The 12,917-nt window shown below is 30.1% G+C and overlaps 1 pseudogene; it reads left to right on the top strand.

The window, feature by feature from the left end:
* The first annotated feature begins 8,141 nt into the window (after window positions 1-8,141).
* LOC104768121 (F-box protein At2g16450 pseudogene) lies at window positions 8,142-9,642 on the top strand (annotated as a pseudogene).
* The last annotated feature ends 3,275 nt before the right edge of the window (window positions 9,643-12,917 follow it).

Raw genomic sequence — 12,917 nt, forward strand, 5'->3', positions numbered from 1 at the left:
CTTCATGTTCTTAATGCTTTGAAAGGTTGAATTGCTCTCTGTTATTTTTCGGTTTCTTGTGCTCTGAAACATATTTTTATTTTGTGTTCTTATTTATGCGCATTATTTTTCTTCGACCTTATCTATTCTACTGTTTTTTTTTTTTTTTTGAATGAATGTTAAATTATATTCAGATAAAAAAAAGTCCTTTGTACAATGAATGCATCCTGAGTTTAAAGAATTCTAAAATTTTAAGTAAATTTGAAAGAAATTGAAACTATAGCAGACTATGCTCGTGATTGGAGCCAGGCGTGTAGCCCATCCTTTAGCTTTTGAGGAGTGAGGCTCTGAATGGAAAGCAGTTTGTTGCGGACTAGGCGATCAAGGTCCGGGTAAGCTGAGCCGCAGAAGTTGGACGCTCCCCGTGACGTCTCTTGTTCCTCTCACACCAAATAATGTTGACTGCAGCCTGAAAAACGAAACGTAGAAGAAAGCGAGTAGTTCCGGTGAAGACTGAGGAGGAGAGAAGCGGTAGGAGCTGATTGAAATGAGAAGTATAGTGATGGCGAAAGAGGTTGCGGGTTAGCCCTGCCCAAATCCGAGAAGAGTAAGAGCACCCAAAGAAGAGATGCTCTAATGTCTCCAACAGTGCTTGGCAAAAACCACAAGAAGTGGCAATACCTCTGTTCCACAACACCATACGATCTCCTGTGGTGAGTCGATTCTTGACTGCAAGCCAAAGCATACAAGAGAACTTGGGAACAGCTCCAACAAACCAAGCCAAGGAACCATAGGTGGTTTTCTATTCTACTGTTTTTTCTCTCTCTTTAACGAGCCTTATACATCTATCCATCATTTTGTTTAGTCTCAAGAACATGGTTTTGCTCTAATTTTCAACATTGTTTCTTCTGGATGAGAATTGTTATTGTTGTGTTTGTCATTTTTGTGTGATGGGTACAGTTTCATGATGACACCATGACTCAAATACTTAATGGCATTTGTGAAAATGTTCACTGATTTTTTTTTTCACTGTAATTGAAGAAAACATTCTTTCAATTCTACCGTTCATGGTCGTCTATATTGTCTCAGTCTTCATGTTCTTAAACTTTGCAATTTCTTGTTAGCTTAGTTTTAAAAGGATGAAACTTTTGGTTCCCTGTAATAATGGTTTTTTCCTTTGATGTTGAATCTTGTAAGATGGAACATTTTCGTTTTCTGTTTTTGGGGTCGTTTAAAGAACATTGCTTTGTTTCTTCTCTAAGTTTCCTGTCAGAATGTGAGAATATATGATTTTTGATGTCCTCTCTTCTTGGTCAACATCTTATTGATTTTTTTCATTTGTATGTGATATCAATATTCAAGTTATATATATATATATGACACGCTGGCCAATCTTTTAACTCATCTATGACACTTAAAATCTCTTAACAATCTGTCTCAAAATGAACCATATCATATCCCATAGAGAGAGCACTTTCCATGGCCCAACATAAAGCCTCTAGTTCTGCATGAAGAGGTGATAACAAACAAGACCAGGGCATTGCTCTTAGGCCCCAGATAGGATGCTCAAAGCCAGACAAAAAAAAAGCCAATACATGTAGTTGCGTTGTTCTTTTTGTAATTTTGGAGATTGTTAGTTAAGACAATATTAATTAAATAAAAATATTATGTGAGATTTGAGATATGAGGGTTAGTAAAATGTGTATCTTTCTATTTATAAGAGAAATTGTAGTTAAGAGCATATAGGAAATTTATTATTTAATTGGATAAATGCACTAACTTTTATATCAATTAGATAAATGTAATTTATACTTTCTCCGGCTATTTACTTGTCATTTAAGGTTTTCTCACACAAATTAAAAAAAACTATTAAATTATCTTACTCTTTATTAATATATTTTATAAATATTTCAGTGATCAAAACTTTAAAACAGCAGGGAAAAAACTGGAATATTCACCAAACATTTTCATTGAATACCTAAAACGACAACTAAATTAAAACATAGGGAGTATTTCATTATTATAGGAGTCACATAAACTTTGCGAGAGTTATAGAATATAATATATTTTCTTATATATGGAATATTTTTAAATACTATTATTAACTATTCATTGCATTACTGTAAATATTATGAAAGTTACAAAAATGAGAGTTAATTAGTACAACATATGGGATTGATTAGACAAAATAGAAAAGTTAATAAAACTACATTTATTGTCTATTGTTTTAAATATATATTCAACAGTTATATATATTATAAATATAGATCTATGAACGGACATCTTAGCTAATCAAATCATGAATTTAAATATATATTCACTTCTCTCTTTAAACAAAAATATATACAGTTATCTCTTTATCAAAAAAATATATTCAATTCTTTAGTTATTTAGATATTATATATAAAACATACTTTAGTTTAATATTTTAAAATGATTGCATAAATCATCAAAAGATGAACAATACTAAAGTAATTTACATTTTTGGAAAAAATATTCAAGATTATTATGTTCATAATTTATTCTGAAATTCCTAATATGAAAACTTATAAATTTTATGTAATTCAAAAATAGCATGACATTTGAAAGAATAAGTGTGAATCGAACAAAGTAATCATAGAATTAGATCAAAAGCATCTCACAATCTTACGTGATTTTCCAGAAAGTAAGCTCAAAATTTTAATTTTATGTAAACAATTTTTTGAAAATTTAAACTAATTTACTTAAATAATACCTACCCACTATCTTACTTAAATTTGATTATGTTTGTGCCCGTGAAAATTATATAAGATTTAAACACAAAATTAAACACAAGAATTCAAACCTATAAATTTAATTTAATGTTGGTATAGTTCCGAGATGAAATCAACCACAGACTGATATAAGGTGGCTTTAGAATCTTGGGGATTGCATATGTTTCTGATTAAAGAAGGGAAAAAGGAAATGTAGATGTTTTTTTTTTTTGGTTTTATGGGCTTGTAGTTAATTAGGTCTAAACTATAGTTAATTAGATCCAAATAAAAAAATACAGGTGTCAAAAATATAGTAAGTCAAATGTCATCTTTTAAGCAAAAGTTGAGAAAAACCTTCTCATATTATATAAGATATATTTTTTGGTTAGAACTCAATATTCTAACCAACAAAATAATTATTTATCAGATATGATAGCAACAAAATAATTATTTATCAGATTCTTTGTCTGATGATAACCCCAAAAATACGAGCAAGTTCCGACCGTAAAGCTTTCTTTAAAAAAAACCTCTTAAGGAAAGATTGGTGATATAATATCAGACATGTCAATCAAACGTGAGCGTTCTTGAGTTGTAGGCTGCAGCACAAGCTCTCCAAAAACAAGATGTTACGGAAGCCTTCAAGGATAATGAGTTTGGAAAAGAGGGGGCGATCAATTTCGGCATATTTGATTCGGATCAAGGCGGGAAAATCTCTCAGACTAAGTACAAGGTGTTCAGGTGTTGATGAGAGCTCTAGGACAGGAGGGGGTTTGCAGATGTGTCTAAGGTGGTGATGAGTTTATTGATGCATACAAGCTCGTCGCTCAAGCCGTCATCTACACTATCTGGAGACAAAGGAACAACCTCAACCACAACAATCAAGCAATCCCACCGTCTACTATCTTCCGGATGCTTAATAAGGACATCAGGAATATCATTCATGCTAGGAGCCATCGCAAACGGTTCAATCGTCTGATGGAGTTCTGGCTAGTCTAAATCTCACTGTCTGTGATTTCCCAATGTTGTTCTCCTTGTTTTTATTCTTTTTGCCAAGGAGTCAAAAGCCATAGGCTATCTTGTATCAGCCAAACATTTCATTACCATTCTAATGATATTTACAGTTTAGCAAAACAAAAAATAAAATAAAATAAAATAAATAAATCTTCGGATATACAAAACGCTTTCCAAACTTTCGGTTTGAATAGTGATAGGAAGAAAAGCGCATAGGAAGAGTGATGTCGGTTTTGAGGAACCTTTGGGGAAGGGGTGTTGCTTAGAGGACTGCAAAAGGATGGTGAGAGCTATTAATTCAGATGGTAATGGATTGGTTAAAATGAAAGAGTTCATCAGGATGATATTTTCCAACAATGTGTATATAGAGTACAGTTTTACGAGATTCAGTCTTCATTGATTTGAAACTTTAGCTTATCCTCCATTCTAAAATTGTATACTAATTTTATATAACTATAATTATTAGAATTATTTAGTCTTCCATATAATAACATTTTACTTCGTAGTAAACATAAAAAAGTAATAAGAATTGTTTTTGTTGTAAACTGAAAAAAAAAACCAAAACACTCAAATAAATTTCCAAATAGCACTATATATATTGTGTTATTCTCAACTACAAAAATAATTATATTAAAATTTTAATACTCTACCACAAAACTAATGATACTCAAATAAATTTTCAAATAGCACTATATATATATATAACTAGATTATGATCCCGTATACCGTGGGACAAATTTTTAAATTTTTTTACTGTTAATGTACTATTTTAATACTAATTTTGCTAATATACTCTTGTGTTAATTTTAGTGATTTATTCTATAATCCGTGATATACCGCACAACAATTTTTGTTAACTAAAATCTTAATTAAATCAATTTGATTATATATATTTTATATTGATATTGTTAAAATAGTAAATTGAGGATTTAACCCGTATTGAAGTATCATATTAATGATATTTTTTTTTTAGTATTATCAATTCAAACATGTCATGTCATAACCCGTCATGTAATATAACTCGTTTGTGTTATTTTGAAAATTTAATATGTTTAAATGTTCATAATTTTAAACTTTTTGTTAAGTTTAGATATATAGTTATAAATTATAAACTTCTTAAAATTTTATAATTTACTATATACGGTAAAATTACTATATATGTATGTTGGAGACACACTTTATATGAATTGAGTAATATATGTTCGTTTTAAAAAATTTAAAACACAATATATGAAGAAATGTATACATTTTTATTAACTTAATGTATTATATGATGATTCACTACATTTAAAATTTTAAATAAAAAGAGATGATAGGAAAAAAATTTGGAATAAATCTTCTAAATATCTATATTAATTATAGAACATTATATATATGAATATTTAAAATATTTTAATTGTGTTTGGTTATAAGGATAGTAGAGAGAGTTAACTTAACTTATATGGATATGAATGTAAACATTAAATGACATTCAATGGTAAATGTTTTCAAAAATATACTTTTGAACAAAAAGTGATGCAAAAATACTAGTATCCCCTCTTTAATATTTGGGAAGTACTTGACTTATTTTTTGTAGACTTTATATTTTTAATAAATGTTTACAAATAGTTACAAATAGGTTATAGATATGTTATAGATTAATCTTTATTAATCGGTTACACATAAATATTGGGTGTAACCTTAATTGGGGATATTCCAAATTGATAATTGATATATTAATGGTAACAAATAAAATCATGGATATTCCAAACTGTATTTTTGGAAGATTTTAGTTGCAAAGATCTTTAAACACAATATTACAAATTTATTTTCCACAGATTTTATTGATAAACCACAACGTTCAATAAAAATTAGGACCCGTGCTAGAGCAAGGATTGAACGGGTTAAATTTTTATATACTCTAGCACGGAAGCTGCTAGACACACTCTAGCACGGTTTAATAATTTTATATACTTTAGCACGGGTTAAAACTAACAATATAAGAATTACATAATAGATTTACATTCCATGACTGATATTTACCATAAAAATTGTTTGCATAGTTGCATCCAAATAATATTATAAACAGTTACATATATAACATTTTAAAAATAATGAAATGTATTTCAACCCGTGTTGTAGCACGGATCCAAATCTAGTAGATGTGTTATTCTCCAGTAGGAATAAAATTTTATTAAAATTTTAATACTCTACCACAAAAATAATGATATCGAATGTAACGCTCATGTCCTAAAAAATATAAAATATAGAAGTTTATATCGAGAAATAGAGTGGAGTCGGTTTAATTTTCGGTTGGTTTGCTAAGTTGGTCGATTTATTAACTAAATAAAAGGATGATTTAATTAATCTGGTTTAGGTAAATTTCGGTTTAATTAAATTAAACCAGAAACCCTATTATTTATCAAATGACGCCTATTTCTCTTATGTGATTGTCGTTGTTGGTCCGTGAGAAAGAGAGACCTCTTGGCCAATTTGATGTGAAGGAGAAGGAGATCAATAAAGCTTTGTTTTTGAGAGAAGAAAAGGAAACAAAACTGTTAGGGTTTCGGAGAAAGAGGGTTCGACTGCTGAAATCGTTTCCTAAGGTAATTATTTTTGGTACAGTTGTATCTAAGACTTTTTCGTAGACTCTCCTTTTTACAGAAGTAAATTTGGGTTTAAACTCCGTGAATTATTGGCAGTTTCCTGGGACACGTTTTCTCAGACGCGAGTTGAGACCATCGGGGATTGTAAATGAGATCATGGTCTCGTCTGAATTCTGATCGGCAAGAGATTTTGTGAGATACTTTGTGACATCTAAGGCTAGGTTTTCACCGGAGGGATTTGATAGTTAATTGTTGGTTTTTATTTTAGGGTTTCGTCTTTCAGACTGTTCTTTTATGATGTTTCTGTCCATTTTGCTTCAAGGTTGCTTTTGGTTGTGTGACTTATTGTAGGACGGTTCTGGACTATTTCAGGCGCAAGGAGAGTGTCTCCTGGTTTTATTTTTTGTTAGAATCAGCTTGTTAAAGTGAGTGCGTGACCATGACCTTATCTGAGCGATTGGGTTGTATAACTTGTTTTGTGTGATGATGTGTAGGTGTGGTGAATGTGTTATTGGGTGTTCTATTATAATGACTGGTTTGTTATGTTTTATTTGTGGTTGTACTCTTGATTTGCTTGTGTGTATAGCTCGTGAATGGGGATCGCCTCAGTGGGTATTTCTGTTAATACTCACGCATCTCATTGTGTTTGTGGTGCAGGTAGTGCATGTGTAGCGTGGAATCATGGCGATGAGGAGGAGGATGATCTAGAGTCTCGATTGTGTGTTGATGGTTATGTTAATGATCTAGGATCTCCATCTTCTGGAATCATTAGACCATGTGCATTGGTAGATTCTAAGAGTTTCTCACAATAAAAAATAAATGAAAAAGAAAAAAATAATTATATTTTAATTTTAAAAAAGTGAGAATTTATTCTCAAGGATTTTCATATGAGAAACCTTAAGGAAGAGGTATTGAAACTGGTATTTTTAAAGTATTTTTCGAATCTTTTGTTATTCAACTTAGAAACTCATGTGATTCTTTCATTATATGACACATGTCACTTCCTAATTTGTTACAGTTTATTATAATCACAAAAACTTAAAATCATAATTAAACAGTTTATTTGTTGTCATTTTTTATTTTTTATTATTATTATATTTTTTATAAATCATAAAATAAAATTAGCTACTTAACAAGTTCCATTATGCATTTTAAATTATATATTATAATATTTTAAATTAATATTAGTTGATAGTAATACAATAAAAATATTAGTATGATTAAACAAATTATGAGAGTTGGAAAATATTAATATTATAAAACTAAAAATATTAGTATTTATATTTTTATCATTCATAATATGTTTTTAACATTATTGATAATATGTTATATATTATAAAACATAACTGATCAGTAAAACTATATTAAAAAAAATATATGAATGAGAAACTCACCAGTGAACATACAAAATTAAAAAAGATTCTCAAATTTCTCCGCATTACAAAAATTAATATTATTTAATTATATTAGTGAGAGATTCATCTGAGTTTCTACCTATGCACTTGCTCTTAGCAGGTCTTTCACTCGTGAACGTGCTTACTTGTTTCACAGTCCACGTTGAGTCACAAAAACGAAATTATTAGTCCGAATGAAACAAAAACTACATACACATGTTAATAACTTGGCTAAAGGCGAGCCGATAGCTTGCGGCCCACTTGGACGTCACATTAGCCTATTTTTGTTTTTCTTAACCGACTAAAATCGGAACATATATATATTCACGAAACATAATGGTAGCTAGGTTTCTTTACGCCGTACGTCTTATTATACATTACTAGGTTTCTCTCTAGGTCTAAGATTTTAACATCTCTAGTTCTTCGTTGAATCGGCAATCATGAGTTCATCGTCTCCCATATCATCGATTAATGATTTCATCCCGGAGATATTGTCTAGATTACCGTCAAAGTCAGTTGCCAGGTTACGTTGCGTGTCGAAGCAATGGGCTTCAATGTTTGGTAGTCCATATTTCAAAGAGTTGATCTTTAGATTGTATGGTCAAGCTGAGGCAACGAGAAGAAGCTCCACACACCACAGCCTTGTTCTTCGTTTTCGTCGCCGTTTTCTATGACTCTTGTAGCATCCGCCGACTTTCATGTGAGATTCTCTCCAGACAATCTAAAGATCAATCATTATTTTGACTTAAAATATTGTTCATGTGGCTACGCCTCAGGCTTCTTCTATATCTATGGTAATCGATACCAGGCTAGACCCCTGATATGTAACCCCATCACTGGACGGTATGCAATCTTACCTGATCGGTATACTTACAGAAAGGCATTTAGCTTTTTCGGATTTGACCCGACTGACAAGCAGTACAAGGCATTGTCCATGATTTATCCATCTGGTCGTGGTCATCCTAAAATTCTTACATTTGGTGATGGAGAGATGAGCTGGAGAAAGGTCAAATATTCCTTACTACATGATGTTAGGAGTGAAGGGGTATGCATCAATGGGGTTTTGTATTACTTAGCTGACACGTCGGTTGTTTTTAGTTTTTCTCGTGATGCTGAGTCTCATAATTATGTGATAGTTTGCTTTGATGTTAGGTCTGAGAAATTCACCTTTATTGACGTAGAAAGGTTTTGTCGATTGATAAACTATAAAGGCAAATTAGCTATGATTTATTGGGAGGATGATGTCGACGTTCATGCGCTTTATTATATGGGGGAGGATGTCGACACTTATTTGGATAAGAATCTTGACGCTGATGCCACTAATGAGTTGCATGTGTGGTTTCTAGAGGATGTTGAGAAACAGGAATGGTCGAAATATAAATACACTTGGACCGATGATAGATTCTTCCGTCGTCACGTTTTCATCGCTGGAGCGACCAATTCGGGTGAAATAGTGTTTTCAATGCGCAAGTATACACCTAAAGAACCGTTTTATGTTTTCTACTTTAATCCCGAAAGGAACTCTCTTCAACGTGTTGAGATCCAAGGTCTTGGTGAAGCGTTAAAGAAACCTTGTAGTGTTTGCACCTATGTTAACCACGTAGAGGATCTTAATCTTAACGATTTATAACTACCCCAAGTCATTCCATCCTCCATTGGAAGAGCCAGAATATGTAGAGTCATCAGATTCAGAATCAGACTGAGAGGAGGCAAGGAGAAGAAGAGAGGGAAGATCATTGGAGTTAGGTGAAAGCATCGGGCATTTCATTTTGTGCTCTTATGCACTCTGTTTTTTTTCGACCTTATCTATTTTACTGTTTTTTGTTTGTTCTATTTTTTATGAGCTTTATACATCTATCCATAATTTTGTTTGGTCTTAAGAACATGGTTTTGTTGTTTCTCTTAGTTCTGTCTAAATAAAGCTGAGTATTTTGGCACTAATTTTCAACATTTTTTCCTCTCGATGAGAATTGTTCTCAGTTATTTTTCAACATCTTTAATTTTTGTGTTTGTTATTTGTGTGTGATGGGACCGATTTTCAAATACTTAAAGGCACTTGTAATAATGTTCACTGATTTTTCACTGTAACTGAAGAAAACATTCCGTAAGTTCTACCGTTCCTGGTTTATTTAGTCTCAGTCTTCATGTTCTTAATGCTTTGAAAGGTTGGATTGTTAAGTCTTTGTTATTTTTCGGTTTCGTGAACTCTGCAACATATTTTTATTTCCAAGTTGGTCAGTTTAATTTGATCAGACTTGCTATAAAGCTTGACCATTTACTTTTGTTAGTCCAATGAACGTGGACAAGAAGTATTTTTATCAACATAATTTGTTTAATCATACTAATATTTATCCAAAAGGTACGATTGAAAATTGAAAAGACACAATTTTTGGTGGCATTTATTCAGATTTTTATTATATGTAGATTATGTTATTCTCAACTATAAAAATAATTATATTAAAATTTTAATACTCTATGATAAAAATAATAATGATACTCAAATTTTCAAATAGCACTATCTTTATAATGTGTTCTTTAGGCTCCACAACAAAAATAATTATATCAAAACTTTAATACTCTACCACGAAAATACTCAATTAAATTTTCAAATACTCAATAATTATATATATGTGTTATTCTCCGGTACAAAAATAATTATATTAAAATTTAAATACTTTACCACAAAAAAAATGATATCGAATATTGTACTAACCTACACAATTAATATGATTAAGCTCTAATTGATTAATATCTTTATTTTTTGGCCTCTAAGAAGCTGCAAGACCCAACAAAAATAGGAAGTTGAAAAATAACTTTGGGGATTCTGAACTATCAGTTCAGTACATGTCTGATTGCAATACAGAGTAATGTACATTCATTTTGCACTATGGCAACTAACTAACCGACCAGAAAAGTTAAACATCTCCATCTTCTAGAATCATTAGCAAGTCCTTCTTCACTCGTGAACCTGCTTCACAAATCAGAAGATGTATCATCGACAATACGTTTGAAAACCCATTGGATAAACTTTGTTTCTCCCATCTTCTCAATCACGCTGCCAGATCAAAATAGTCAAAAACAAAATTATTAGTCCGAATGAAATAAAAACTACATACACATGTTCGTATCCAAACAAGTTTCAACTAAATTCTTTACAATCCTTACAACCAAACACAATCATTTACTTATTTGATAATATTAATTTTCTAAAAACTATCTATCTAATTTAAATAAATATGTTAGATTAAAATATAATTCTCCTTGCACTTTTATTTAATCTTATATTTAATTATTTTAATTACTATTTAATACATAAAGTTAATAAAATTTTAGATTTTTTTCAGCATATGATGTGATTTGAATTTTTATAAACGAATATATATTTTAAAAATTTTCTTAGGATATTTATAACCAAACAAGTACATCCACATATATAGCTCGAAATACATTTTTAAAGTACAATAGGGTGCCATCACTTTTTGGCTTTTTGCCAACTTCGAGTCAGATTTTTAACTAAAATTATAACCGATTCAATTATCCGGATCCTCCTTAAGATTATCGAATATTTTGGGTTGGTTTTTAATCCATAGCGTACTTATTTACATCCAATTAATGTCAATTAATGCCCATTGTATCTTAGAAAAGATCTAATTTACATGCCGAATTTTTAGGGTTGAGTTTGACAAAAAGAATTGATAACACAAATTCTGTAATCACATCCCTATAATATAGCAACTAATTCAAGATGAATACATCTTAGGAAGTATCTAGTTTGCGTTTAATAAACGATTACATATTTGCTAAGTTCTTATTAGGTTTAAATGTACACTATTAATCCAATAATATCAATTGAGAATCAAAATAAGAATATGCCATATCATTCATTCCTAAATCATAACTAACCAAATCACAAAATGTATATTCTCAACTTGCGAATCAAGAGTTAATACAAAATATATATACAACTATTAACAGTATATATATAGATGCAATTCACCATCGATTACAAGCACCACTAAACTATTACAGTATCATATCAACAAAATAATAGACCTGTGGTGTACTACGGGGTAAAACCTAGTATCTTATATAATATGAGAAGGTTTTTCTCAATTTTTGCTAAAGAGATGACATTTGGCTTACTATATTTTTGACACCTGTATTTTTTGTTTGGATCTAATTAACTATAGTTTAGACCTAATTAACTACAAGCCCATAAAACCAAAAAGAAAAGCATCTACATTTCCTTTCTCCCTTCTTTAACCAGAAACATATGCAGCCCCCAAGATTCTAAAGCCACCTTATATCAGTCTGTGGTTGATTTCATCTCGGAACTATACCAGTATTAAATTAAATTTATAGGTTTGAATTCTTGTGTTTAATTTTGTGTTTGAATCTTATATAATTTTCACGGGCACAAACAGAATCAAATTTAAGTAAGATGGTGGGTATGTATTATTTAAGTAATTTAGTTTAAATTTTCAAAAAAATGTTTACATAAAATTAAAATTTTGAGCTTACTTTCTGGAAAATCACGTAAGATTGTGAGATGGTTTTGTTCTAATTCTATAATTACTTTGTTCGATTCACACTTAGTCTTTCAAACGTCATGCTATTTTTGAATTACATAAAATTTATAAGTTTTCAATATTAGGAATTTCAGAATAAATTATGAACATAATCATCTTGAATATTTTTTCCAAAAATGTAAATTACTTTAGTATTGTTCATCTTTTGATGATTTATGCAATCATTTTAAAATATTAAACTAAAGTATGTTTTATATATAATATCTAAGTAACTAAATGAGAATTGAATATATTTTTTTGATAAAGAGATAACTGTATATATTTCTGTTTAAAGAGAGAAGTGAATATATATTTAAATTCATGATTTGATTAGCTAAGATGCCCGTCCATAGATCTATATTTAAAATATATAACTTTTGAATATATATTTAAAACAATAGACAATAAATGTATTTTTATTAACTTTTCTATTATGTCTAATCAATCCCATATGTTGTACTAATTAACTCTCATTTTTGTAACTTTCATAATATTTACAGTAATGCAATGAATGGTTAATAATAGTATTTAGAAATATTCCATATATAAGAAAATATATTATATTCTATAACTCTCACAAAGTTTATGTGACTCCTATAACAATGAAATACTCCCTATGTTTTAATTTAGTTGTCGTTTTAGGTATTC

The sequence above is a fragment of the Camelina sativa genome, chromosome 19 (genome assembly GCF_030686135.1).
Source record: "Camelina sativa cultivar CO46 ecotype springtype chromosome 19, ASM3068613v1".
NCBI classification, from domain to species: domain Eukaryota; kingdom Viridiplantae; phylum Streptophyta; class Magnoliopsida; order Brassicales; family Brassicaceae; genus Camelina; species Camelina sativa.